Below are 27,713 nucleotides of genomic sequence, written 5' to 3'. Positions count from 1 at the left end.
ACAAGGCTTCTAATTAAACGTTCGTAATTTGATAACCGGTATAAAAATGCCTTTGATAAATAATACTGGAGACGAAATATCAAAAATCAATGCAGAGTATGTATTTGCTTCGCCCAGCTTTGAAAATGATAACGAAGTTATAGGATGTATGTACTGACTTCAAACTTTAATACAGTCTCTTCAGTCTACTTGTTCCATATTCACGTGAGAGCATCTTCTCATTTCCTGGTTCATGGACTCCTTGCTCCCACCGGAAGTTTGTCTGCGCTCCATTCCACGTAGTTTTAATTGCCATCGCGCTGAAGGTCCTGTGCAGCTTATTACTGAACTCGATTAAAACGACAAATCAAACGAACTTCTCAAATAAGATATGCGAACGACAGGCAGTTCGACAAGTTAGCGCCGTCTCTTTTTTTTGTCTCGCAGTCCGTGGGTGCGCGGATTCGATCTTTGCGCGGTATTGCTAATTTGACAAAATGAGAGTCCAGACATTAGCTGAGCACGAAAATGGCGCTTAGTTACTATGACCATCGAGTGACTAATCTTCTTCAATATGCTTTATCGTTATGTCTCAGGCTTCTTATGTCTCAGGAATTCAACGAGGCGCGCTAACGATGATTTATATTAATAGCCTAGACCAGCGGCTCCCATCTTTTTCTGGCTTTGGAACCCTAATAGGAAAATATCACATAGTACGAATACCGATAAAAATATATGAAATGGATTAATAATAATCAATTGTATTTTCAAAATTAATATTGATATTGTGGAGAAATGTTTTCATACATAAATGTAAAAAAGAAATTAAATAAAAATACGTTCGTAGAAAAACGTAACGTGTTTGGCCTTGGTTGTTAAGACGTCAAGATTCGTGATATTGTTCTACACAAATTTCAATGGCAGGAACAAATAAGCATTATGCATAGAATATTTGATTGTTCACTCTTTTACAAAACTGCTATTATCTCAGTTTTACCTTTCTATGGCTGCCTGTTTTCTGCATACCTACGTTCAATAGGGAAATATATATTTCTTTAACATTTTTAAAGTAACAAAGGTAACAAAATACTGTCCAGTAAATTTTTTTTTTGCTAATTATTAGTAGCATAAAAAAATACTTTTAAATTTGTAATTTCGAATTCTCGCGAAAACGGTGATTTCATTGGCCACTTCCCTAGTACGTCACGATTCATGTTAATTTTTTACTTTGTAACCGTTTACGATTATCAATTATCGTCTCGTTTTTTTAAGAACATGTTTAAAAAAAATATTTAAAACATGTTCTTAAAAAAACGAGATAAGTTATGTATGAAAGCATTTCTCTACAATATCCATATTGAATTTGAAAATTCAATTATTTTTTTCTAAATCTATTTCATATATTTTTATCGGTATTCGTAGCATGTGATATTTCCCTATTGTGGATTTGGGATAAGTTTCTAATTTTAAAAGTGCAATATCTCACAACTAGTAAAATGTAGTTACCAACTTGTGCCAGAAACCCGACTTCTATTTACCATTAATAATAGTCATATAAAATAAATGTCACGATGTTTTCGAACCCTGCTCTGAAGTAAGAAATCAAACTTAACTGGCGTGTTTAGTAGCGCAAGTTATTTTGTGTGTGCGCAGTTTCCATAAATCGTCCGTACTTGTTTGGCTTTTAAAGTGTTGGTTTACCTTTTCGGTAATATCACTTTACCAGCGCTGCCTTCATTCGAATATCCAGCGGCGCGCGGCGTCCTTGGCTAGTTTCCCGCCCCTGGGCGTGTTTAGATGGAAAGCTCCCGACGGGCAGAATTCCCATCCTCACACTTCTCCGTACTGAAAACCTCGGCAACCCTTTAACGTAACGAGACAAATTGTTTCGGCTTGTAAAAAAACACATTTAAATGTCATGATATTCTAGATCTAAAAGTCCAAGCTCTTTTTTGTGCCCAGGCGGATGAATAATACAGTTCTGAGTGAAAAATAATCAGTACCCGTCTTTGACTCGATGGCTACGCTCAGGTACAAATCCCGAAAAGCAGAATCAGTGGAGATAAGTCCTTCTCGTTATTTAGTGGTTTACGCGTTCGCCTGTCATTTTTGAGGTCCTGGATTCGAATCCTGGTAGGATGGACTTAATATGGTTCTACCCTGCAGTATTTTAATGTTCCTGGACTGGGACATGAAGCGTAAGACTGATCACCTTTCCTTCCATGTAACAAAAAATATTTAGATGCGCTGCAATCGGAGTGGTAATAATTGTGCGACACCAGGCGCGAATAGGCGAACGATGTACTTTGAAATACTCGCTCTGCGATTCTTCGTTATTAAAAAATAAACTATCAATAAATCTGTTATTTTGGCAATTATAATGGACTCAGTATTGATGTAGACATTTTTAACTGCACGTTGCATTTGTACAGAATATTTCTTCATGGGGTCGATTATTTGGGATAGTTGCTGAATGTGCATCTTGAGTGGTTTATGCTATCTATATGTGCCGCGTGTAATGTATATGTTTGTGTATGTTTTATATGTGCGTTCATGTGTGTGCGTGGATGGCTCAGAGTGTACATTCGGTATTTTCATTTATTTTAATTTATTACCTCCATGGAAAACGCAAATGTCAACAATTATTCTTTTCTCACTTGAAATTCTTATTTATTTTTTATTTTTTTGTCACATTTAATGTTTATATCTTTTGCATAATTTATGAAAACTTAATTGGTCTTTTTATGTTAAAAATTTGTTGTTTTTAATACTTATTATGTATGACTGTATGTTTTCTAAATAAAATAAAATAAAAATAAAATATCATTTATTACTTTAATTTCTTACATTCTAAATAATTTATTTTCTAAATTTTATAATTTCAAAATCATTCATTTTTCTGACTTGCATCCCTTTCACAAACTTCCACCCGTCCCCCATAAAAAAATTGAGATAAAAAACATATTTGATCAACGAAGCGATACACACACACGCGGACATGGGACGCTGCTGGGTAGGGGAGGGGTAGGGGTTTTTCTGAATGGGAATCTTATCCTAGAAATTGAGGATTTTCTCCATTTTCAGATTATATAAATAAAAAACTCATGAAAAAATTATCTTTTGGAAAAAATATATTAGGATTTTTTTTTACGTTTACCACGAAGAATGTTCCTCTGAATTTCTGCGGTCTCGCCCTAAAGCACCGTGTATATATAAATAACATTGAAAACAAAATAGCAGACGGTGTATTTTAGTTATCTACTTGGTATGATTTAAAATATTTGGTATAAGTTTTTTTTAGCCTTGTTAAAGGAACAGTCATGTTTCGAAATCGGTCGTCATATTAAATTTATTTAAGTGATTTTACACAAACTAAATCGTAGTTATGTTACCCTTATTTAGAATTATGTTATTGTGCTTTTTAAAAATGGAGTTGAAATTTAAAAAAAGTCGCCTTTTTAATATTGTTTTCTTATGGTAGATTTAGTTATTAAAGGGTTATGTTTCTCAATTTATGTTAACATAATAACACTCCGTCCTTCCCGCCGAGGAAACACGTTATCATGCATTGTGTGATTATTTCAACATTCAACCCTTCCATATTAAATTGTGTTACGAGTTGCCAAATATTATTATTTACCGGCCTCGAAATACAATTTCCCTTTAGCTTTTCACTGTTACTTTTATCTTCACATTATTTCCGAGAAACTCATACGGACGCCAGACAGTGGAACTTATTATCGACACATGGTAAACTTGTTGTAAAGCGGGAACTTTAAACTGCTTAGACCTTTGAAGTGCTTTTAAATAATTAGGCTTAACTTATTAAAAAATATTTTCGTATAAGTACCAAATGTCAATGCAATAAAATAATGTTTAATTTTTTTTTTTCTTAGTAAAAATGTGTCTTTTGCTCTTGATATAAAGCACGATGCTAGCGGTATGCTTTTTAAAGGTTTTTTAAGGCTAAATTTTAACTAAATATTGTTGTATATAACCAACCACATACCGACTTTTATATTTCTACTGGTTTCGAGACGTACCCGTCTTTTCATCAAGACATTAATTACACTTTCATGCTAATCTCACTAAACATCTCCATAGTAGTAGTATTTGCACAAAAATATAAAACCAACGTGCTGATAGGTCACATGCTTTTAGAAACTAACACCAACGTGCACTAATTATAATAAAAAATGTTTGATCTTAATGTCCTGACGAAGAGACGGGTACGTCTCGAAACTGGTAAACGTTTGAAACTCGGTAAGTGGTTACATACAGATCTACTAACATTTATTTAATTTTAAAAAATGAAGGAAATACTTCTGTTCTCATAATTAACCCAAATATTTTAATTTTTGGGGCCATTTTAAACGAGTTTTAAATAACTCACTATCAGAAAAGGGAATCATGTAGTGGAGTAGAGTGGGGTTCTAACCTCGGACCTCTGATACGTGAGTCTGCAACAATAACCGCGGGACCACAACCCAATACCCGTTTGACCACAAAGTTTAATTTAAATATTAATAAACAATAGTACCTATCTATTTATTTAAAATTTTTACACATCAATCTGCCCTTATTTTAGCGTTCATATTTTTATGACGGCCAAGTAAAAAATATACCCACGTATAAAACATATAGGATAACCGAACTCTAGTTTATTTTGAAATTAAAATAACTTTTTTGAAGATATGTGGTGATACCTAATAACTCTTTAATTTAATTTATTAAATAAATATTTTTATTTGGTTTTCTGATTTGCACGATTCTAGAACATTACAAATTAATATTAAACTTCGCTGATTATAAATGTTATTTTTTAACAATGTTTTGAGTATGTCCAAATGCTTGCAGACTGGCTGGATTTTCTCCCTAGGGAGTTGTTCATATTAAAATTTGTTGCAACAGAGTTACTTCATAAAAGTCTACAGATGGAAGAGTTGAGGAAATGTGGATGTTCAAACATAGGCAGAATGGTGAATGTAACACAGTGTGTAAAGTGGCCTCTTAAACCAGCCAATTACAGGTCATAAGCCCTGTAAATGCCTAGACTCCCGTATTCCCCTCTCAAAAATGTTTTCCCTCTCTGTTGCAACAAATTTAAAGTTATTTTTTAAGTTTAAAATTCATGTCTGCTTTGCCGAAATGTTTATTATGACCCACTTGATAAATCCGAATTCCCCAGAAAACACTTAACCACTTACCAGTATCTAAAAAGCCAGAAAAAGTTTTGGATTAAATTTTAAAGGTTATTAGTACGTATCTGAGATTATTAATTCGTCCTTGGGTGTAGTAAAATATTATCCTCAGCAGTGTTACCGAGGGAATAAGCTCGGGAGAAAATTAAACATTCATATTCTTTTTATCTTTATTATGAACATTATTACAGTTCCTACCCGAGATTGGGTACAACAAATATGATTGACCTTAATACAATTTGACCTCGCAATAAACACGTGTAAAGTAAGAAGTAAATTCCTCCAGGACGAGCCTGGTTACAGCGAGCTGGTGCTGTAATACAAAGGATCGATAAAAGAAAGAAATATAATTTGTCGACTTGAATTTTCTATAAAAAAATTGGAGTATTTGTTTACTGCCTTTGCTTTCCCATTAAACTAGATAAAATCCCGGGTTGATTGATTTTAGCGCTTTGCTTGCTTAAAAGTTTACTTTCTTCATTGACCACTGAGCACTTTCTCCTAAGCCAGTCGTCTTCAAGAATTCCAATAGTGTGACAAATATATTTTGATATCATAAGCACTCTTGGAGATCCCTGCATTATATATCGTTAGTCAGATAGCAGAAGGGACCATCTGTATTTTTAGTTTCAGTAAATACATAGTTTCAGTAAATACATACAGAAAAAACAAAGCAAAAAACACCAAAATTCAACAAGGTAATCCAATATTGAAAACTGGACAAAACACTAAAATATATTCGTTTGTCGATTGAATCGAAGTCTTCTTTCAGCTTTTCTGAACATTCTTGAAGATACAGATGGTCCCTTCTGCCATCTAACCACCGATAGAATAGCCGATAATGAAAAAGTGTTAACCATGTTTATGTTTTCGTAAAAAAAAAAAAAACATTATTTTTCTTGCACCATAACAGGCCAGGAGGCCCAATTACAGTGGCGAATTACGGCACTAAACACCCAGGCTTGAGAAAAATCATATTTTGTAATTTTTGTGTTCTCACCGGGACACGAACCCGGAACCTTCCGTGCTACATTTTTTACTTCTGATAACAACTGTTATTAAGCGGAAGCGATACGCATACGGTTGGCTGGGCCCATAATATGCTGCGGATGCCTCCTGGGCTGGTATTCTGAACGCATTTGTAAATGTTGTAGCGCGCTATAACGCGTATTTTATACGCAAAAACGCGCTATACCGCGCTATAATTTTTTATTTTTTTTTAGAAAAGTAATCTTTGCGTTCTTATGATTTACCCAAATATTTAATTTTGTGGGCCATTTTCAACGAGTTGTAAATAACTCACTATTAGAAAATGGGAATTAAGTTGGGGTATAGTGGGATTCGAACCACAGACCTTTGGTCTGTGAGTCCGAGACACTAGCCACAGGACCACAACCCGATTAATTTCCGATTGCGTTCGGAATGCCAGCCATGAGAGCCTTAACCACGCTTGCTTAGGATTTTTCTGAACACTTTATGGCTCTAACTAGGAAACGGACATGCAATGGTGATGATAATAATATTTTTTACGAAATATCTATATTTACTATATCGACGGACGTCGGTAAATCTTTTACCGTCTCATTGTAATACCTGTCCTGGAACTGGGTCTAGGAACCTGGCAAGGGCGCGTGGTGGCTTTTCAGATAAATAGGACCGCGTACGCGGCAAAATTCTCATAACAATATTTTCTGGATCATAAATATATTATATTGGAAATATACTTTATGTACAGCTTGTAATGTTTTTAGAACTGTAAAACGTATTTCTTATTTCTTTCTTTTTTCTTATTTTCGTATTTCTTCTGTTGTATTAGAAAACTACGATTATTATCAACTTCTTCTTCTTTTGGCATATCAGGTCTCCCCGACGTTGGCAATCACTTCTAAAAAGGCCTCTCTCTCCCCTGTCTTGCGCTGCCCGGAACAACTCTTCCACGCATCTCATTCCGGTCGTCTCTTATGTTGCGTAGCCAATAGGTTCGCCCTTTGCCAGATCCGCGTTGTCCCTCATCAACAGAAACAAGAAATTCGCATAGTGCCTGTTTGGGAAATCGAAACTTACATAATATTATTTCTTCAATTTTAGTACTCTAACACAAATGTAGTTTTGTTAGTTTTTCAAAATAAACTTAACACGAGTGCATATCGTTAGTCATAATTTGATTTTGCGAAATAATAGAGCCGTCTTTATTGATTAAAGCGATTGCGAATGTACATAATAAATATATATTTATAAAAATGTTTACCTACTGCGAAGCGCCTTAAAATACCTTTTATGGGGTAAAAATACTGAAATGGTTTAAATCCATTATTCAATAAAAAATATTTATGGTCATGTTCAAATGGATATAATGGTGATCCGATTATCCCGATTATTTACTAAATTCTATGATATTTATAGTAAAAAGGTTTAACCCTTTATTTAATTTAATTTACGACATCCAAACCTAATACATAAAATAATATTCTTTTTTATGACAGGCGCAGTTACAACTGCGAAACTGGCGTCGCGGGTTCGATTCCCGCTGGGATTCTAATAAGAATTTTAAATTATTTATGAAGAGTTTTTAAAATATTATCTCAATTATCTGGGTTTTGTGGTGTATTATTTATAAATTCATCCACATCCTTTCTTTCCTACCTGCTGACAAGCATCTACAATAGAGGCTTAGCGGGTTATTCCCTTTTTAAAAAATAAGATAATAAACATACTGCATTTGAAAATCTGAGTGGTAGACTAATCTCCCGGTGTACGTTATTGCGGTACTCTTGTAACCTCAGACTTATTACGAATACAAAATTATGGAAAATAAAGACTTAATTCTGATGGTATTTGTATGTACCACTTTGTTCTAGGTGTCCTAAAAAGGGTTAAAAAAACACCCAACAATGATAACACCTCTCTCATTTATGTTACGAACTTACACACAGTGTTTAATATTTGTAATACGGTTGTATTTGATCTAAGCATGGCGATACAAATAATTTTACATAATATTCCCGGAGACATCACTGAATGTGAATTAGGGAATTATGATATTTTTTTTAAATTGTGAATTGTGAGCATGCAATTCGTCAGCAGGTTCTTGTTTTTTTTAATTTCAAATACTAAACTTACTTAAAATTTTAGATGAAACATTACATTATCACATATATTATTTAATTTAGAGTTACCATCAATACAAAAAAACTTATTTCCACCACTCATAATTTGACCATACGTCTCTTTCCCACGATAAATACAGCAACATTTATTTAATTATCATAAAAATAAACCTTTACGAAATGCCAAAAGCGTTGTTGATCAGTAAAAGCTGTATAATATATGAAGCAGTGAACACAATCTTTTGGAAATCGCGCGCCCCTGGTCGACCCATGTATATGATCATACCACTACCTCTACCTCGCGCAGGCTGTCTCCGGCTGGTTAGACTCGCCCGAGCCGGCTGTGATGACGAACCTACCCGTACAAGGGCGAGAGCTTCATTTAATATTGAAAGCCCTTGGCTTATAAATATTTCTCCGAGATACTCCTCCTACAGCATTGTTTCGTATTTGTTCTTTGCCTTTTGTTCGCGCAATAAATAATATACATACGCCTCTTCGCATACAAAAGTTTACACGTATTTTTGTCAACTCCCCGAAAGAAGCGAAATATGTACAGCTTTGTTTTTGTTTCTTTCTTATTTGCGCCCTTTCTTGAATTATATTTTCATAATTTAAATACAATGCTTCGCCGAAATCTTCGGTGAGAAGGACCTTAATAAAATATATTCTTTACATAGCTTTAAGAAAATAATAATTATAATTTAAATCCTGTCGATATTGAAACCAATTTTGATTATATTGTTCACTAGCTTTTACCCGCGGCTTCGCTCGCGTGGTATTAGGGAAAAATAAGTTAGGTAATGAATTAGTTTTGTCGTTTAGCAATAAAAAAAATCCCGATGGAACGATATATTTTTTCGGGGACAAATAGCTTGTATCGATTGACGGTCCTCCAACTATCGTTATGAAAAAAAATACGACGATCCATTATCTATGGCGACGTCGCATCGTTATTCTGTTCACAAATCCAAAATCCTCCTACAAAACCAAAACAAAATCATACCAAACTAACTTTCGATAATAATAATAATATTTGGCTGATTTATTAAGCGCCATTTTTGTAATAAATCACCTCAAGGGCGCTAATAAAGTAAGTCAATTATAGAAATTTAAAGAATTAATTTCAAATTAATTCTTTTTGACATCCCACCTTCCGTTTACTCATTTTCAAATAATGTAAATTTTTTTTCTTTGCACTTTTTAAAATTTTTGGATGAAAAATAAGTATCCCATTGAGTTAAAGTTTTGATTTTAGGTAATTTATAAACAAATACGTTTATTTCTATTTTTATATATCTTTAGCTTTTTAATCTTTATTTTCTATTGAATATGTTCTGTAACTTGAATTATAAAAATTAAACTTTTATTTTATCGGTTGGTTGGAAGAAATTGCCATTTGGCAATAAGCCCGCCAATGTACAAATAACATTATGTACAAAAAGTTAAATAAATAAAAATGCCCCAGATATGAAATTTTCCGAATCTTCGCATTCAGCAAGAGTTCTCTATCGGTATTGTCTCTTCGTAAGATCTCCGAGTTCGTCATCGTCTCGGTTCATGATATGCGAAGCATCTATCTCGTTGCTACAAAATACCTCTATTGATGTTAGTTACTCACATTTTTAACATTTTATCTTATGACAAAATAAATATTTGAAGCCCTAACTTTTTCACTATCCGTGTAAAATTTTATTTATTTATTTATAAATTTATTGCAAAAAAATAATTTACACACTTAATAACAGGGAATCTATATAAAACCAATTAATGTAAAATGAAAACGGAGTGTTCTCTGTTTATGATAGTCTCCATCTAACATGGCACAACCTGTTCTAAGATGGAGATTTAAATAACATAAAAAAGAAGAACTAAAACTACTTAATTATAAATGCCTAGCTAATCAAATGTAAGAAATTAAAAATCATTATCATACAAATATAAAGTATATACGTGTGCCAAGAATACATGTTACTTAAACATAAATAATATAGCATAAAATATAATAAAACAAATATAAAGCAACGATATACATAAAAATATAAATAATATGTGTACCAATTATATAAAGTACTAAGTTTTTTTATTTACATATATTAAAAAAAAAATAACAAGCATCATTACGAAGGAGCATGTTTTTTCGCTTTTTTTTAACTTTGTCGCTTATGAACTTATCTATTTAATTTTTTTGGTAATTCAGCATTGTGTTGGATATTATCGCATAGCTAGAAAAAAACATTTTGCTATCATTTTGCTGAATCAAAATAATGCAATCGATTAGTTTCGTCAGTTCCCTCGTGCACTGGTTCCGTAACTCCACCTGTGGCCTGTGTGGTGATTATTTCTGACATATTTAGATTTGTACCGGGCGCACGGCTATTACCAAAGGTGAAGCTAATTCAATCACAAATCTAAAATCAACGGCCCAGTAAATCGTGTGAGTCCTATTTTTAGATTGATTTATTATTAAATTTTTACTAAAATTGTTTAGGTACTTTCTTCCTATTATTTTGTCTCGTTCACTAGGTAGTCCTTCATCGAAAGAGACTTGTACAAATTATCAATAAATTACCAAAATAAAAAGTTTACCATAACACGTTTCTTTGTCCATAGTTTTGCATAGTTGCCTTCTGTACGCCGATGACGCAGTCCTCCTAGCTGACAGCGAAGAGGAACTGCAATCCTTGGTTACAAAGGTTTACGAAGTGTGCAAGGAGAGTGATTTGCTAATGAATGTGCAAAAGTCGAACGTCATGGTCTTTGAAAGAAATGTAACTATGACTGAATGTAAGATTGTAGTAAATGGAGATAGTTTGAAACAGGTCGAAGAATTTGTATATCTGGGTAGTATGTTTACTAGAGATGGAAATATGGACAAGGATATTGAAAGGAGGGTTAGTGCCGGTAACAGAGTTAATGGTGCCTTAAAGTCTGTCGTAGCAAATAAGTGTCTATCGCAAGAGGCTAAATTAGCAGTTCATAATGGAGTTCTGGTACCAACCCTAATGTATGGAAGCGAAGCATGGAGTTGGAAAAAAAGGGACGAAAGTAGACTGAATGCTGTTGAAATGCGATCCCTCAGGCGAATGTGCGGAAAAACAATGTATGATAGGTGCCCTAATGTCGAAATTAGAGCAGAATGCAAGGCTGAGTTAAGCATTATCGACAAAATTAAGAAAGGTCTTTTGCGATGGTTCGGTCATGTGGAGCGAATGAATGATGAAAGAACGGCTAAAAAGATTTATGATGCGAATGTGTCTGGTTGTAGAAGTCGAGGAAGGCCGAGAAAGACATGGCATGATCAAGTACAACAAATTCTTGAAAGTGGTCATGTGAAAAGTCGGAATAATCGACGTGCGTGCATGAGAAGATGTATGAATGAGAAGGAAGCAAAGGAAGTGTGCCAGGACAGAGTGGTGTGGCGTTCTATCCTCTCTGCCTACCCCTCTGGGGAAATGGCGTGATGGTTAGTTAGTTAGTTAGTTAGTTAGTTTTGCAAAGAGTAGGTTGTTTATTAATTGTTAAGTTTTTTTAAAAACTTATTCAAGCGATTTCTCATGTTTTAATTCTATAATTGTCGCCGTCCTTCCAAAATTCTGAAAAATTTATTTTAAGGGCGTAATCGTTAATAATTTTGATAAAATAAATTAATGAAGCTAGATGTACAGATTGAGGTCCTTGTATTTTCTAGACTTTTTTATTTATTGTATATGAACTTTTCTAAACATATAGTGTAAAATATAGAAATTTCATATTTTATTCGTTTACATTATTCCTTATTTTAGTTAGACTGAAGTCTTTCAGATTAACTTTATCTGAAGTGTTCTGTAAACAGAACATCTTCGTAAATACTAACCAGTAATAGTTACCGTAGAACTCAAATAAAGTATTATAAAAAATATTTGAAATTGAAGAAAAAATATTAGCGTTTAATTTTCAAATTTATTTACTTCTTTTATTACTTCCTTGTACCAAGTTTTTAAGAAAACTCCGTATTAAGTTGAACATTATTATTTAATGGGCGGAACTTATCCTAGATCCAATATGTTGTTACATTTTAGATGCTTTTTAAGTAGAAATGACAATGCGCCGACGCCTTATGCAGCACCTAATAAAACGACAAATAAACAATTACTAAATAGGTGCGAAGGTTACAGTCTAACACAGTTTTCCCTGAAGATGGCTCCTGCAATGGTAGCCGAATCGTCGGATCAAATCCAACATACACGGTATCACCCAAAAAAGATACATAATATTGTTAAACAATTACTAATTCAGCCCATTTATAACGAATACCATATTTATAAAAAAACGACATTTCTAAAAACGCTGACGGCGAACATCAAAATATATATTCAGCAATGAAAAAAATAATAACCGGTCCTGTAATGAATACGAGCATGTACGTAAAATCTGTTATATTATCATGTTTCGTAAGAAATATTTTATGTTGTTGAAATTCCATAATAAGTCTGCGTATGTGTACTTTAATAGCAAGTTGCACTACATAAAGTTATGTTAAATAACTGTTATGCTTTCGTCAAAATCGACAAAATGGATTGCTTGAAAAAAGAAATATAAAAAAAATAGTTTTGCCTACTTCGACGAGAACGCAACGATGATTTAACTATACACCCTCTTCAACTTAGCGTTTTGTGGAGCTAACCAGCCTTTAATCGTAATACTTCCAATCTTTTGTTTTGTTTGAAACTTTAGACGATTTGTTTCGTTTCCTGGCGTTTGCCGGTTGAACGTGGATTCCCTGATTTTTCTGAAACAATGTTTGTTATCTAAGAAATCTTTTATTTATCTCGTGTGTGCCAAAACTGCAGCTCAGTACCAATCACGCGATCGTTTATAGTTTCAATTATATCGGACGACGACAAACATATTGAGCGAACGGGCGATTTGATGATTTCGCGCTTGTTTACAGTCGTGTGTATGTTTTCATATTGTGCCTTGTGAAGGAGTATCTCGCATCCGTACGAGTAGATTCATGTGTACACTCTTCACATGTAACGCGAACCTGTTTACCAACTCCTTGAGTGTCTGTCGCCCAAGACGGGGGCGCGGGTTCGCACTTAGGGATGAAACGTCGTCCAGTGAAACCTCGATTCATCGAAAAATCGATGATCGATGTTCGGCATATTAATGTTTATTAAAAAACATCAATATTTTTATTGCTTTGTGTATTTAACGCCTGTTTCTACATGCGTTAATATTACATTAGGTAATGGAGATAAGATTTAGCGATGAAGTCAATGAAGGAATCCTTCGTTGGTTTGGACATGTTGAGCGAATGATTTGCTGAAAAGATTTACGGCTGAAGCGTGTCGCAAAATAATACGTAGGTCAAAAAATATGTAGGAAAAACGAAACAAAATACACCAAATAAAGAAGTTCTTCCATTTAATATGAAACATTATAATATGAAATCTCCTTATAAATCAAAGTAACAGTACTTACACTTTAACAAAACTGTTACCTAATGGCTTGATGACTCCAGAAAGAAAACAAATGGAGAACCGACTATTACCGACCGAAATTTGAAGAAAAACGTTGCCGTCAAAAAAATTGTTATTTCGTTAATTTTATTTTGGAAACTTTCATCTATATTTCAGTAAATATGTTTTAAAACGATACATCGATGTTTTAAAAACATCGATTGATGTTTTCGAATGATGTGCTATGCATCCCTATTTATAGTTCACAGTATCCCCCGTTCCCATTGTGATCAATAAGAACAAACATAATATCCGAACTGTGTTGTCTTGTTGGCTTTCCCACGAAAACACGCAGACCATTATGTTTTCCGAAATTGAAAGATAATATTCCATTGTCATTGTACGATCGATAGGCTCTGTTGTGCATACGTGAAAATGTGGCCCATGCTTCCGTTCTATTCAGTATTGCGTACGGCCTGTGTTTGTTATACATAATGAAACTAGCCCACGTATTACAAAAAAAAGGCAAAAATTCTTGCTGGAATATCATTTATTTATTTATTTATTCATTCAAAATTACAAAATTAAATATTTATGAACTTATTAAGGCTTTTTAGGCTATGCCCGTGTCAAGCCAAAATAAATAACAATAAAAATACATAGTAAAATTAATTAGATCAAATTATAATGACATAGAATCACAATCTAGAAAAAAAGGTAAATGTAATAAATAATCAAATTCCAAAGAATACAATGCAAAAAAGATAATCAGAAATAATTTTTAAAATATAAATTATACAAATTAAGAATCACACATAATCAAATATACAAAATAGTGGTATCATTAAAATCAACAAAATAATAGTAAAATATAGCAGTATTAAAAAAAATAAATTAAAAAATACAAAATAAGAGCATCATTTAAATCAACAGAAAAAGAATATATATATATAAAAGCATAATTGAAATGATAATTGAGTTATGTTTTCTAGAAATTCACTCAATTATAGTAAGAAATATAAGGAATAGGAGCAATAAATCATATGCCAAATAATAGTACGTACTAAATTAAATTATACAAAAATACATAATAAAAAAAACATAAAAATTATCAATATATATAAAAAGCAAATAAAAGTAAAGAGTATGGAAGGAAAGCAGATTTGTAAATTGAAACATGATAACAATTCTACGGTTTTTCTCGTTTATTTGACTCATCAGAATCTGTTGAAAACTGTATTAACACACGAGTTTGTCATAAAATACTTAAAATTGAGACGGTAAAAATTGTACACAAGACGATGACATAACCCTAACCAAAAATTCTGACATACACAAATATACTAATGGACAACAACACTACCACATTAAAAAAGCAAAGACAAACGCAGGACAGTCAAAAATACTATACAATGGACTGAAACACTGCAATGACTTGCCTTACTATTTGATCAATTACATGGGATACTAATGTATAATCAACCTTAAAAAGCACATGATGACACCAGACGAGAACAATATGATTTGAACTTATAATATTTTTGTAAAACCCTAACGGGTCTTTAAAAATCATAAGTAAATAAAAAAATATTAAAATAAAAAAAAAATGGAATTGACTAAATGTTAATTAATATTTGTGTATAACCACTTACCGACTTTTCTATGCCTTACGATTTCGAGACGTACCCGTCTCCTCGTCAGGACACCAAATAAACCATCATGCAAAACCAACATGTCATGCATTTTAATAAGAAACCCTTACATAAACTGATCAGTGTTTTTATTATGGAAACTAGAATCATCCAAAAACCCATAAAAAAACACAGTTTTATCTGCTGTCTTGGCGCGCACGGTATACAAATATAACTATTCTTGAAAAACGCGAAACGTACCGATACGAAAAAAAATCTGATGTCACTTTTGTCTATTCTAACAAAAGGTCTGACATGCAGTTGTCTTTTTCGCGCAATATCGAGGAGGCATCTGCGAGACAGTGACAGGAAAACAATGTTCGAATACCTGTTCATCAAAATTCTCCGTCTTAATTTATGTTAACCGAAACACAAAAATAATACGCACATATTTAATTTGGACTAAATACAATAGTTGATATCAAACTTTAAATATATGATTATGTACTCAAATCTAGCAATAGCAAAGCATTTCCGGGTTCAGCTCGTATTATTCAAAATACATAATTTCATTATTTCAAGCACTGAATTCTTCTCAGCTTGGCTTCCAGCCGGAATAGCTAGTGCCTTTCTTCAGTAAAGCGCCGGCCAATTACGTAGCTTTGGCTGTTGCGGGTGGGACATTTGAACGCCAAAACCGCTGAAACCACTTGAACATTTACCAGCTTCAACTAACTACGTACACTATAAAGTATTGTACATAAATACATGATGCGGCCATCCGTACCCAGCGCGATATCTTAGTCTAACTTATTTCATTTGCCCAGAGTAGTTTAATAAAGCGAATTGTTCTACTAAGAAATCTCCTTTTTTAAATGTTTATAGTTTATATCTACGTTATGATTCATAAAATTAACGATTGTAGTGCTTTCACGCATACAATTACATATATATTTTTTCCGGTCCTCTTACTTCAGTACTAGATAAAAATAACATATAATTCGATTAAGAAGATGGACATGTTAAAACTCGAAATAATCGGCGCCCGTGCATGAGAAAATGTATTCATGTAGAGGAGGTGAGATCTGTATGCAAACACAAAGTGATGTAGTGTTCTATCCTCTGTCTATCTCTGGCTTGATGGTCTGTTTGTTTTTTTGGTTGATTATAATTATTTTTTATTAGGGACTATTAGAATAACCCATTTAAATTAATGGTTCACGTCAGACTTGCCAGGAATCGAACTCGGGATCAACCACTACATTACAGGGCGGACTCACCTCCACTCGATTTCCCTTTTCAGGATTTTTACTCGAAGGTAGCCATCTAGTCAAAAACATTAGTTTTTTGTTCTTTTTTATTTTTCTCCCTCCTTATTTTGGCTTTATGTCGAAAACGGAACTTTTTTATCACCCATGGGAAAATAACTACTTACTTAAAATTAATTACCTAAAAAATTGTAACAATTTATTTTTTTAATCCAAAACATTTTTTTACTATAAAGGAATAACCCCCTAAGCCTCTAATTTAGAGGCTTGTCAGCGAGTGGGAACCAGAGGATGTGAATAGAAGTCTAAAATACATCACAACATATAAAAGAAAAATATGTATCTCTACGATTTCCTTATTGCAACTGTCGGAAATCGAACTCGCGACGCCAGTTTCTCTGCCGTCGTACCAACTGCGCCACGGCAATTGTCTATATAATATTAGATTAAAGCCACTTCCCACATAGGTATACACAAATCCGTTCCATGGAGCCTGCTTTTGACAATGCATGTTTATTTGCGAGCAAGAAAGCTAGGTCAGCTTAGGAAAAAGCAAATGGATGCATGCCTCGTATCAAAATTATTATTTGTGATTTAAAAAAATAAAGTTTATTGCATGCCTAGAGATAGAAATAAGGATATGAGTTAATCAGCATTTGAGTCGGAAAGGTAACTTTTGGTTTGTTTTTATTTAATTGACTTTCTCGAATAAAAGAACCTAAATGGGACATGATTTTCTCCCCCGCAGCCATGTTGCATAAATTTTTCACGAAGGTATATTCCTTTTCCACGTTATTTCGTTACTACGCCACAATTTATGTTTAATAATTTTCCGTTTGTAGCTATCAATTTCCGTAGCCCCAATTAAAATCTTATGAGTTTGTGTGCCTACTGTTAAATCGATACAGACCACCCCCTTTTCTTCAAACTTTTACTCTTCTATGCTGTTTGACGCACTGATTGTTAATGACAAAATCGCGTACCAATCCGTGAAATTATCATTTTGAGATATTGATGTTTTTCAAACTTACTTAGGAATTGTGTGGGAAAAAGATAAGTGGACATTAGTCCGATTCGTTATTGGTTAGAGCTTTCGCCCACAGTGTTTGAGGTCCCGGGTTCGATTTATTTTCACATAAATAAATAAAACTTGTAACGAAAGACTAGTCAGGATATTCGAAACTGTTTCCAAAATAACAGTTTAGAGCACCGTGGCCACCCCCCATTTTTATTCAGTCTAATTTGCGAAACAGTAACTGTTATTGCTACTTCTTTTAAATAACCGAAACGCCCATTTCTATAACCAATGCACTGTGGATAGGGAAATAATGACGGTACTCCGTTTACAGCTTTTGGGCTGTTGTGGTGCAAAATGGTCTTGTGATATCAGTGGTGAGCCGTGATTTATTTTATAGGTAATCTACAAAAAATGACTTTTTTTTTCCTTCTGTGAAAATCAACACAAACAACAATTATTATTAACCACGCGATATCCGTAGTCTTTGTTCTATACTATTTCGATGCAGTACTAGTACAAAAGTTTATTTTAAAATACCACACTGACATTCAGCAGATATTGCCATTATGATTTAAATGTCAACACTGAGCACTGGCCAATTCCTTTTAAAATTAATAATGCCAAAAACGGCCACTTCGAGCGCCATATGTCGTATGGGATACATAATATGTCAACGGTATCCTATCAAAGAAAAATAGTCCTTCGGAAATAATAATTGTAATCTGCAAGCTTGTTTTAGTACTAAAAAATCGCCACTAAGTTAACGACGTAAAATATAGTGTACTTTTTTGTATGGAGTAATAAGCTGAGGTAATCTGCTAGTTTCATCGTTCACTGTGAAAAAGCTGGACGCTAGGCGCACTTCATACATATTTTTTTTACTAGGAAAATATAAATGGTGGTGGTGATTTATGAATAATAACATTTTTTTTGTTTTCCTGTAAACATGGTTACTATAAAACATTAATATCGAAAGTCAAATATAATGGTAAGATGTGCATTAATCGCTTATTTAGACGATTCGCCCGTGTGTAATATAGTATAATATGGTATATCTGTAGCGTAAATAATTTAACCATTGACCAATCAGAACTTGGACAATCTCAGCATGTTCAGAGCTCTAAATAGTGTTGCGTTTCAATCTAAAGTTTATTGGACCGGAGTCGCTTTCGCCACTTCCGCCAAGTTCAGTCGACATTAGTTAGATTATTGTCTTGCCGTTCCCCACTGCCCACTCCCCACTTCCCACCACCCAATCTCCGTCCCGTACCTGTCCTGATACACCCGACTAGTTTAGCCTTTGTCCGGAGACACCTTTTGTTTCGCGTACAGTTGCGTTATTTAGTCTTTGTTCCTGCCTCTTTGCGGTTTCGTTATGCGAATGTCACTTGCACAATATGTATCGTGTGACAAACAAACAAACGTGGCCGTTATCATAACGTGGATGTTGTTTCATAACACGGCCGCATAAGGAATCTCGCTGCAGCATAAAATTATATCTTGTTCATTTTCCCCTTTTAAAATTACTTGAAATTTTCCAAGACAAAATTTTGACGACCATGGGAAAGGAATAATTTTTAATAGAATTTTAAAGTAGGTTGACTCGTGGCATTTAGTTAAGGGGTTTCCGAAAATTACAATTGAAATGTAAAAGTGGAAGAAGTAAAAAATGTTTGTCATGTAATATTCCCCTCTTTCTCTGCCTGTTTTGCTTACTGAATGGCGCGATGGAAGATGGAACAAAAAAAAAACAGTATATCCTATGTTCACTTTTGTCTTATTTTAGAAATACAAATGATCGAATTTCTACCATCCTCACCCTCACTCCGTGGACCTTCACAAAAACAAAATACTGCATGACACGAAGACTTGACTTATTACCTTCACATGTTTAGATTTTGTATTAAGTAGACACTGTTGAAATTGAAAAAAATGGATAATATTAATTACTAAATTATTATGCATTGATAAGAAAGCTTATGAAGCTTCGAAACCGGTTCGTAATGTTTTATTTTTGATTGGTTGAAAATAAATAAAAATACTCATCCGGTACCTGTAGGAAAGAATGCGTAATATTGTAAACTAAAAAATTCTACTTTCGTATTTTTTATGGTTTCAAATTTTAATAATCAACTAATAAATTATTGCATCCTTTCTTCGCTTCAGTGCTTATTTCGCTATGTCTAAGTGTGGACGGTCCGAGAGAGGTATCCGCTTAATATCTGCATATTTATATCTCCAATCCGGTTTTGGAAACAAAAGCCTTCCTCCGCGCTTCCTATGCCTGCAGTTCCGTAGTTCCTACACTCCGCAGAGCGTAGAGCTACAGCGGAGTAGCGGACACTACCACACCACTGTAATAATATCACTATTATAGCAGGCGGCACGGGCACACGGGCACACGGACAAAGTTCCATACTCGCTTGCTCGCCAGACTGTGGCGAGAACCTGTTTTGCGCCCGACCGGAGCGATGCCCAAACCTTCGAATGAAAATCGTGATGTAACATGTACTGTCTTAAATAACCTTATTTAACATCACTGAAACCATTTTCACTTCAATTTTTAGTCCAACGTGCATTCATTTTGATGTTTTAACGAGAATACTTAGATTGACCCTCGCCTCGGTGTGATTTTCTAGACGTTTATACCAAGCTACTGACGATTTGTCACTTTTGTCTGAAATATTATTTTATAGAGCAGCTCGAAATCATTATTCCTTATATCACAAATTGCCCTCCGAAATAAAAAGCATTAAAATAAAGAAGTATTCAAACTAAAGAACCACGTGGAACCCACTCCATCCTAACTTACACGCTGTATTCGTTGATTTTCGTAACAAAATGTGTATGTTTTAAATTGTTTTAAAATTGCAAATATTACCAAAAAAACCTGCATTAAACTCTCTCTTGCCACGAGCATCTTGCTCCATTCGAGAGTAAGAAACATTAAGCATAAATGTAAAAATATATTTTGAATTTTTTTTTTCTACTTTCGTATTTGGTGCATTTTAATCAATTCTATGAATGTCTTCGAATGAATAGTGTGTTCATAATGCTGTTCTTAATTAAACCGTTTTACGATCGTCATATGAAATTTTTATTACCGGATGTTACACGTTCTCCATATTTCTAACTAAAGCTGCCGCTTTCCGCATTGTTCAGTATAGCTTTAATATTTTTAATTCGGCCGTATTCTGCATTCTCTTGTAGAATTTTAAAATTGAACGAAAATGTGTTTTTTATTCAAAATATACTTTCAGTCTTTAAGTCACGGTTTGTGTTTCAGCCCTTGCTGAACAATGTAAACTAAAATACCCGATGCTGAAGGCCAATATTGATTAAACGCGCGACTTTATTCTCGCGATGAATAAATGCTCTATTCTTCAGGAAGAATCAAATAAGTTATTTTACCTCTTAGTAATATAATGTTCTTTCTCCTTTTAAAAAAAACCTATTTAGAAAAGGGCTATGCCGAATTTATCCCGATATTTTTTTTTTTGCGTATATCAAGGCAAAATATTTAGCCTTAGAATTTAAGGCCCGCATTACAATGTGAAGTTAATCAGTTATTTTCAGTTTTATCTAAAAAATAAAATTAAGTTTTTCTGTATTTTTTTTCTTAACACGTTCAAATTACAGGTACGAAGATACTTTTAATTTTCATACATATAAGCACGTTTCGTACATAATTTTCTATTTTACTTTAGAGACAGTCGATGGTAACTTTGTTAACTTATCATTGTAATCAAGTCCCTGGTGGCCATTTCAGGATTATGTAAAATGTTAAATAATAAAAAAAAAATCAAGTAAATGAATTATTGGCAATCTTGGCAGGAATTTTATTCAAAACTTCGTTCATGGTTATCAGTGGCCACTGTGCTATGAGGTAGACTAAACTGTAAGTTTAATGCTGCATATTAAAAAATCATTCAGTTAGTCAACATCAATAACTTGCTTTTAAAATAGTCGTTAATAGTTTCACAAATTGTATGAAATAACTGGATGCAGTTGAAACTTTTAACACTTCCTGATTTCTTTCATATCCATTAAGTGGTGTTAGTGTGTATAGAAGGATCTTATCAAATTGAACTGTTTTCACTCGGTAATCAACTCAAATTTTTAATTGGACTCCAGGTACTCGATATGATATATTATTTGTTCAATAATGTCATAAAATTTCACTTGTATAAAATGCGTGTAATTCAATCGGTTGCCCAAAAATGAATTTTTATAATACACCACAATGCGAACAAAACATTTAGATAACGACTAGATTCTAAAGCATATTAGGTTTAAGATTGAAAACGCTGTGTGTTACCATTTTATATTAGTAAAATCCCATAATTTTAGAGGTGGGCAGTAAAAATCGGCACACCTGTCTGCAAACTACGCACTGACTAATGCGGCGGAACGGACAAAATATCGCACATCCGATTAAATAGTGCAGTATCTGAAAAAAACAAAGATATCCAAATAACTAAATTAACACGTGGTTTTTAAACCATGATTTTTTTATTGAGATTTTTGTTTTCACCCTTTAAAGCAATGCCGATGTGTCGTAATTCCATTGTCATAAAAAAAACTGGTCGAATATTTATTTATTAAGGAAATCATAGTCTTTATATAAAACAAGGTACAAAAGAACAATTAATAAAATTAAGACCAATTACAGATTTCACACTAATTTATTATGAATGCAGGAGGAGAGGGGGAAAATAATTGAATTCTAAAAAAGTAAAAATATTTATATTAAATAAAAAGTACATAAAAGAGAGAAGATTGTATAGCTCCAACTCTACTTTCCTCCCTCTCTCTCTGCTTCCATGAACAAATTTCCTTGTAAAAATTCACAACCAACAATAATTTATTAGATGCAGGTAGTAGATGTATATATGAATAAGTTTAAATTAAGAGTTGAAATCAAGTTCAAATTAAAATCAAAAGCAAAAGTTAAAATTAAAATTAAAAGTTCAAATTAAAAGTTAAAATTAAGAATTAAAATTAAAAAGTTCAAATTGAAATATCACACTGTTTGCGAACGGCGGCGCTGAAGTAAGTGCTTGTGTAAGTGTATTATACAGCCATCGAGCGGATATTTTTTAAAATTACGTCTATTTTATCGGAGGTGCGATATGTAGGTATAGTTAATACGTTAATGGTACTTGCATTAACTCTAAATCGGCTTGTGTGGCGAGGACACGGGATACTGCCGATTCTCGTATTTCAATACTGCAGAATTCCGTGGGACGATTCATACCGATTGGCCAAGGGCACAACACTATTTCGGTCAAGATACTTGACGGGCGGACAATATTATTTTTAACCTTAACCATTACAAATTTTTGCTACCCGGCTTGGAATTTTCTTATTACAGCGCGACACCCAATTAAATGCGCACGAGCAGAGAAATCGGCTTCGAAGCTGACCAATTTATTTTCACAATATTCGGGTATAAGTAGAAAAAGGTCGAGGCCACCCCAGTTACAGAAGAATTTTTTATTTTTTAAATAAAATAAATATTTGCGTTCTTATAATGTACCCTAATATTTTAATATTGGTGGCCATTTTCAACGAGTTGTAAATAACTCACTATTAGAAAATGCAAATCAAGTTGGGGTAGAGTGGGGTTCGAACCTCGGACCTCTGATCCGCGAGTCTGCAACATTAGCCATGGGACCACAACCCGATTCATCTCATCACCATCATCATCATTCATTATCCTGTAAGTAATGTTAAAAATTTAAGGCAATATTACTAAGATCTAAGTTTGTTCGCAACAGAGCGAAAACATTTTTGAAAAGTGAAGGGATTTTTTTAGACGTCCACATTTCTTCAACTCTTCAATCCGTTGACTTTTGTGAAGTAAAAGAGCTGAAACCTTTATCGGGTGAATGTTGCACAGTAAAGTGGAATCTTATTTATTTATCAAAAGCATACAAAAATTAACATATACATTATTAAGTCCTACTGAACTGCATAAAATGCAGTTCGTCAGCAGGTGCTTATAGTTAAGTTCTAAAATATATTATTATTTATTTATAAATTTATTGCAAAAAAAAATTAATATACATTCTTAATAACAGGGAATCTATATAAAACCAATTAATGTAACATGAAAACGGAGTGTTCTCTGTTTATGATAGTCTCCATCTAACATGGCACAGCCTGTTCTAAGATGGAGATTTTTTATCTTTAGAGCGTAAGAAGTCCTATACTAATAAAACAATAACATAAAAAAGAAAAACTAAAACTACTTTATTATAAATGCCTAGCTAATCAAATGTAAGAAATTAAAAATCATTATTATACAAATATAAAGTATATATATGTGCTAAGAATACATGTTACTTAAACATAAATAATATAGTATAAAATATAATAAAACAAATATAAAGCAATGAAATACATAAAAATATAAATAATATGTGTACCAATTATATAAAGTACTACGTTTATTGATTTACATATATTTTTCCAAAAAAATCTCTCGCTACACTATTTATATTTGGCAATAAATACAAATATTTTTGGAGTAATTACAATGTACTGCTTTTTACCAAAGGCGGTTGATACAAATGGGACAATACAGTTAATTTGTGTTGCTGAACGAGTGTTTATATTCTGTTGGGCTCTTTTGACCTCACTTAATTTATCATAAAATTTAAGTAGTAGGTACCTTACAAACAATTGTCTTACATCCAATATCTTTAACTCAGCGAATAGATCTTCCGTTGAATACCTCGAGGGTTTTTTGAGAATGATCTTCATGATCCATTTTTGTGCTATTTTTACTGGTTCAAGTATTGAACGAGAGCAACCTCCCCAAGCTAAATTGATATGTATATAATCTTATCTCTTCAATTCTATAAACATATAAAAACTCTTATTACTATGGAAAATAAGAAAAATATGTACTTCGAAAATGAAAAAATAAATTGTCCAAATAAAAAGCTTAAGCCTCTGAAAGCTCTTAAACCAGCCAATGAAATATGTGCAATTAATTATCGATCATTATTTATTTTTTAATTTACTCTTGTAATGTAATATTTTTTTCACTGCGCGAAGGTGAAATGTAGGTAACGCAAAAATAGTTTTATGACTAAGTGGAGAATGAATATATCAAAGCTAACTTTTATTGTATCCGTCACATGCATCATTTTTCCATTTCCGCTTACCGTATCATAATTTTTACCCCTGACCTTCTGTCGAACGTCGCGTCGCAATTAGTCGTGTTTTAAACGTATTTTAGTACAGTAAATGTCGATTATAATCAATGACGAAGTTCTTAGTGTTTGCGGGAAGAACAATAGCCCATTAGGAGCGCTCGAGTTTTGAACGAGTCGAGCTGCATACCTCTCTCGATCGGGGAACACATCGACGGGTAACCTCGCCACAAGTACATTGACACTACCATTCTTCCGGACTCCTCAAGCTGCGGACCGTGAGCCTAGCAGCCTAGAGATAAAAAGCACTCATTTTACAGGCTTTTATTAACCGTTTGAGTATGTCCAAATAATCGTAAATATCATTTCCTTATCCCCGCCCAGTGGTGCACGGGGTACTGAATCGGTAATCCAGTGAGGGAGTTTAGTGCTACGGGAAATGGTTTTAAAAAAATATATATTCATTCAAATCTATGAGGCCATGAGCCCGGTGTCGAGTTGTGATATAACATAATCTGAGATGGAAGCATGCACATTATTAAACAATAGCAAAGATAAAAAATAATAATTATTATATAAACATATATTTCTATAAACATCTGGACAACACGCTTAATAGTTTATTAATATATGCAATATCTAGCAGCAGTTTCCTGCAATGGTCTCTTCCCTTAACAAAATCCAAACTATATTTTTTTCTTACGCGCGGCAAAAAATAATGCATTTATTTTGCGGTGAAGTTTCTAGAAAATGTATTTTAAAAAATGTAGTTTAAAACGTCATAGGTGTTCTGGTCAACAGCTGATGGGCCAATCAATTATGCGGTGTGGATTTTTAGTTTCCGGGAAGCCACGTTCAGCGGGTTTTCATACGTACGGGGTTCACTTTCCAAATGTCAGCTCAATTCGCGGTACGTGAAAATAAAAATTTTTTTTTTTAGCTGGTTTGATAGTTTATTAACAAATAAAGAAATAAAAAAAACCATCGAACTTCCTCGTCGCAGTGTATCTTGATCATTTTTGATACATTGCCAATACATGAATTATGAAACGTGTATAGCAACACCTTTATCAATATTTCACGTCCACGCTGCAGGAATCGAAGCTAGGACCCCTTAAATATGGTAGGCGAGAGCGCCAACCAAAAATGCACTACGAGGCGGACTTATCTCCACACGACTTCCTTTTTTAGGATTTTTACCTGTAGTAGCCATCGAGTCGAAAGCACTCGTCCAGGGTTCTGGTTGTTTTTCGCACTCTGAACTTTATACTCCATCTGCCCGGACACCGAAAAAAATTAATTGTATGTTTAATAATTGTATTTTTAAAATGGGCGGTATATGCTATTGCACCAAATGTGTACGTTTTAATATTTTGGACATTTTATGCGAGAAGTACGAAGTAGTCCCTGTACGTTAAAGGAAAACGTATCTCTTAGCTTAAAAACAGAAATATTGGCTCCATTGTTGCTCTAAATCCTTTTCAGAGCGGCTATAAGAATACATATAAGTATCTTGCTTATCACTTGAATCGGGAACAAATTATTTAATATCTTTAATCTTGATCATATCAAAATGTTTTTCGAATCCATTTCTTAAAACTTGAAATGTCGTCACTTATTGTAAGGCCATATAAAAAAATAATATTTTACAATACGATGAATAAAATTATCGAGTCTCTAAGTTTGACCTCTAACAACTTCGGATTAAGTACAAAGTCTTTTGTCCTTCCTACATATTTGAAGAAACTAGTCGTAGCCTTTTTTATTAAGACCCTTCGATTAAATCGGTGGTTTCATATAATTCTCATAACTGTCTTGTTATTTTATTGAGACTACTTAAATAAATACATTTGACGCTATATGGGCAATCTGTTAATCAGTTTCGACGAATTGTTACCATAATTAGTAGAGTTGTTCCGTGCTAGTAAATCAGACTCACGGACCAGAGATCTGAGGTTCGAACCCCGTTGGTAAATTGTAATTGCGCAAATATTTACTTTATTTAGTGTACTGTAAGCAAAATAGTATTTTAATTAATTTTAATAAACATGTATATTTGTTATAAAATAATAATATTTTGTACACTTCCTCTTGATAAATTTACTAGCGCTCTCATTTTTTTGCTCCCCTCGCTTTAGAGCTTAACCATGCCTGCATGAGCCGAGCAAAACTGTAGGATCGTTGAACATTGTTATTGTAATAGTATTATAGTTTTTTTAAATTAAATTAAATCCGTATTAATTGGCTTAGATCAGACTCCCATTTAAAAAGAAGGCAAAGTCACTGAATTAAATTTTATGTAAGGCAGTAAAAAAATATATGAAATGGGAAAAAACATAAATGAAGAAAAGAAATATCAAAATTGAAACTAACGTTAAGACTTATCTGTTGAGCAATGCATAGGTAATATAAATATAATGTTATTGTTAGAGGACACATTCATAAGAATATGTTTATGCGTGCACTATTTTATGATTTGAAATAAATAAACATTTTGCAATACTGCCGACTTATGAGCTCCTCAATTCTTCCCAGATATTGATCTCCCCGTCGTGTTGGTGGCATTTTTCAGAAGTTTTGAAAAATTAAATTCGGTGTTCGTAACTTATCTATAGTTTCAATTTGGGACATAATAAGGAAATTGGATATAAATTATGTTTTTTTGTACGCGGTAAAAATTATAGAATCTGATTGTATGCCGAAGTTTCTCAAAAATGTATGAAAAAAAAAAAGAAAATTAACTGCTTCGAACTACGTCCCAAGTTCTTCCGGATTAACCAATGATAGATTATTGCGATGGATTCCCGGTTTCCAGGAAGCCAACTCACCGACGAAAACTTGTGACGTCACGGGCGAAGTAATTAAAAAATTACGAGACTTTAGAAAATCGTAGTGCTGATAA

General features: G+C 33.3%; 1 protein-coding gene across 1 annotated transcript in view; it reads left to right on the top strand.

Annotated features, from left to right (window-relative positions):
* LOC148274808 (uncharacterized) overlaps positions 1-27,713 on the top strand; it is a gene marked incomplete at its 3' end in the record, with an annotated part of 127,059 nt that overhangs the window by 84,920 nt on the left and 14,426 nt on the right. The window lies entirely within an intron of this gene.

The sequence above is a fragment of the Micrasema longulum genome, unplaced genomic scaffold, assembly GCF_059751315.1.
Source record: "Micrasema longulum isolate JH-2025_06_02 unplaced genomic scaffold, ASM5975131v1 h1tg001575l, whole genome shotgun sequence".
NCBI lineage: Eukaryota > Metazoa > Arthropoda > Insecta > Trichoptera > Brachycentridae > Micrasema > Micrasema longulum.
Note: the sequence above shows the minus strand (reverse complement) of the source record. Positions and strands in the feature narration are given on the sequence as shown.